The sequence below is a fragment of the Myotis davidii genome, unplaced genomic scaffold, assembly GCF_000327345.1.
Source record: "Myotis davidii unplaced genomic scaffold, ASM32734v1 scaffold534, whole genome shotgun sequence".
NCBI lineage: Eukaryota > Metazoa > Chordata > Mammalia > Chiroptera > Vespertilionidae > Myotis > Myotis davidii.
Genome location: NW_006286678.1, coordinates 5982121 through 5985685, shown reverse-complemented (window position 1 = coordinate 5985685; position 3565 = coordinate 5982121). Strand labels below are relative to the sequence as shown.

General features: G+C 50.8%; 1 protein-coding gene across 4 annotated transcripts in view; it reads left to right on the top strand.

The window, feature by feature from the left end:
• PHF24 (PHD finger protein 24) overlaps window positions 1-3565 on the top strand; it is a 25572-nt gene that overhangs the window by 705 nt on the left and 21302 nt on the right. For 2 of the 4 annotated variants that reach the window (XM_006758547.2, XM_006758543.1), the window contains exon 1: window positions 548-754. The exons of the other annotated variants lie outside the window; for them this stretch is intronic. The gene's annotated coding sequence lies outside the window, so the exon portion shown is untranslated. Of the gene's footprint in view, window positions 1-547; window positions 755-3565 lie in introns of those variants that run through there. 4 annotated transcript variants of the gene reach the window in all.

The window sequence follows — 3565 nt, the reverse complement described above, 5'->3', positions numbered from 1 at the left end:
GGGCGGCGGGGACCCTGGGGGACTCTGAGGTGCTGTGCGGAGGCCGCCCCGCAGGGGTCCCTGTGTGGATGGGTAGACCTGACTTGTGCCGCCTCCACCCTTTGGGAGCGTCCCCGGTGTGATTGGAGACTCCCGGGGCCACTCTGCGCTGGCTGCCATGCGGAGGCCCGTGGCATCGTCCCCAGAGAGCGGCTGTGTGACTGCGGGAGGGCATGGGTAGTCTCTGGAGTTGCCCCAGTGAAAGATCATTTGGGAACAGGGGAGACGCTCCGGGAGCCTGCGCGGTGGGGGGTGGACCCCACAGAGGACCAGGACTTCCAGGGGGACCGGTCCGGAAGGAACCTCTGCCTGGGAGGAGCGGGTCCTGGTGGGATCCCGGCCAGGAGGAACTGCCCCTATGCCCGGAGGACTTGGGCCTTGACCGCCCTTCGGACGCGATGTGCCCTAACTTTGTCCCTCCGGTGTGGCCCCGAGGTGGGGACCTTGTGGGGCTGCTGCCTCTGTCCATTGCCCCTCATTAGGATGTTTGCTCTTGGTGGTAGCCCAGCTGGCTGCAGGCTGGATTTCCGTGGAGGCAGGAACTTCTGTAAGAGCTCAAGGCTCGGGGAAGGGAAGCACCAGTGAGGCCTCCGAAGCAAAGGAAGGAGATCTGAATCCCTGGCGTTGACCATGAGGGAGAAGTAAACTCAGGTGCAACAACCGCATCTGGCCGGTCCTGGCAGGAAAGGCCTCTGAAGGGAGGAAGGAAGGAGAGGTAGGATTCCTGAGCACCTGGGTGCCAATCCTACACCAGGGGTGTTTAGCACCTTATATAATCCTTACAGCCGCCTTGAAATTGTCTCCTGTTAAACATTAGGCTCTTTAGACTCAGGGAGGTTTAGCAATTTGTCCAAGGTTACAAAGCTTGGAGTCATGAAATCTGTGTGGTGTGTTGTTGTTGTTGTTGTTGTGTGTGTTTAGTTTATTTGGGGAAAAGTATCCAGGAGAGGCAGAAACCAGAATGTATGTTTTTAAACAAGTTGCATTAAGGCACCACGCTTGGGGCTTTGCAGTCGTGTGTGCTCAGGAAGTGTGATGATGAAGTAAGAGGATGCGGAGATTTTCCCTGAGGGTGAGACTGCTGCGGGATCTGATTCGCAGTGAATCTCCAGGTTTCAGGGTGTGGCTTCCTTCACTGGCAGCCTCACTGTGAGGATGCCTCTGGCTGGCTCTGGGCTTGATTGGGTTTCGAAGAGGCCTCTGGGTGTGGTCTCTGACAGAACTTGCTCCTCGGAACTCGGGGAACCCTTCAGAGGATGGAGTGTCCTGAGACAACCCTCCCGGCTACAGAATCCTGGAGGGAGGGAAGGGGAGACAGGATCATTTTTAGGAAGCATGACCCACTGTCCGGCGGCCATCTAACTGCATGCACCAGCAGACATTGGTCCACAGGTACCACTCAGGACACTTGTGCCCCATAGTGCCTCAGCATGAGGAGGAGGAGGGTGGGGACGGTGCAGAACCAAGGATGCTTCACGTTGTCTGGGGGACTGCAAAGGGTCTGCATCTGACATGGTAATGCACCCTCATCTTGCCCCCTCAGCTGTGGTCATGCTTTCATTCCACCTGAATCCTAAGGTGTGAATTTGGGAATCAAGGGTAGACTAGTTTCTTGGCCAAAGGAAAAATGGAGTTGTGCCGAAGCTAAGCAATGGAATTCTCCACAGAGCCATTCCAAGAGAGCTTTTCTGCTCCCCTTCCTCTCTTCTTCCACTCACCCCAACCTACTGTCATCTTCCTTTAATAGAAGTGGCTTCCTCGGGCTGGGGTTACACATAGTGAGAAGAGAGATCAGGCCTGTGAGAGCACAGGACAACCTGTTTTGCCCATTGTTAGCTTTTCTTCTTTAACTTGATGGCCGCCTGAAGCCTGGGTGTGGCCCCTCCTGCACAGCTCCATGGAGTAAGGGGACAAAGGTTTATCTTAGCACCCCCCCACTGCAGAGCTGTTTATAATCCCCTTTCAGTTCGAACCCCTCTCATCAGTGTAAGACACCAAAATAAACAGGGATATGTCTTTTTAAAGGAAATCCGAAGCAAACCTGCAAATATGATCTTTGCTCCAAATCGGAGATTAGTCGTTTGAGTTTGATTCCTAAACTGGTCTTTTCATTGAGGGCTCTTGGCATCGCCCCCACTCATCACCCTGGGAAATTTGCCGCGTGGCTCCAGATGCTCCCCAAATACTGGACCTTGGATATCGCCTCCTAAGCATACAGTCTAACTGTCCCCTAACCACAACATGAGCTTGCAAACCAGATCATTCCAGAGTGGGTGTGAAGGATGTAACCAGGTGCCTTAATCATCTCAAAGAAAAACAAAACAAAAAAGGGATCTTTACAAAGGGAAAGACAAGGGGAGAGAATGTCTCAACCAATCTCACTCAGGTGTATACCAATATCCTGGACAGTCTTTAATCTTCCAAATCTTCTCTGACCACATTCTTATGATTTTCTTCCTCCCACATTTTGCCATCTTTTTGACAGTGCTTCCTTTTCCTCACACATGAATAGTAGGACCTTCCCTAGTCCATTTCCCCTGCTCCCTGTGTTGCCCCCTCAGCATACCTGTTCCTAAGGGAATCATATTTATGCAAATCATTTCCTTTCTCATAGCTACAGAATCTCTGATCTCCCAGTCCCACATGCTTTTCTCCAGTTGTGCTCTTGGTTTCTGCTACCCTCACTACCCAGATTGATTTATTCATTGCTGATGGGACAGCGTTATCCACTCCACCCCTCAATCTTAATGACCAGTGCTGACAGGAATTATTTCCCGGCTTTGGACCAAGAAACCAAGACCATCAGTGTCCATTATAACCCCTCCCTCCACTTTCCATTATAACCCCTCCCTCCAACCTCCTTCCCTTCCAGCAATCCCCTCAGAGAACCACATATGTTTACTAAGTGCACTACTTACCAGGCACTCTGCTAGGTAATAATGAGAGTTCCTTGCCCTTGAGGAGTTCTCATAGACTCAGTCTGCATTTCTTTAATCATTTACTATAAAGAGTAAGGAAAGTAAGGGGGAAATTACAGCTTCGCAGAATATCCACAGGAGTCAGTGTGGTGTATGCCTTTTCCCAAGCATCACTGAAATGCAACCATTCTGGGCCTCCTCTGGCAGCTCATTCTCAGCCCCCCTGCCATTGCCCTGCCCACGTACCTTGAGTAAACCGGCCACACTCTTGACTTCTTATGATAATATGACTGTACCTTATATTTGAATAACACGTTACCATTTACAAAGCCCTTTTATATACATAACCTCTGGTTTGAGAAATGGTTCATCTCATTGGGGTTTTCTCACTAAAACAACAGGGTGTAGGCTGACTGGCTGGCTTGCTTTCCCTTTTCTTTTTCTTTTTTTCTTTTTATTTTTTTCCTTTTAATCAGGCTTATGGGTCTCCCAGAGGGAAAGGAAAAGCCCCAATGATTCACTACAGTCACCTCTTACCAGCTTGTAGGCTGCTGGGTGGTCCCCTGGGACTCTTATCAGAGATACCCTGCTTCCTGACCTCAGAAAAT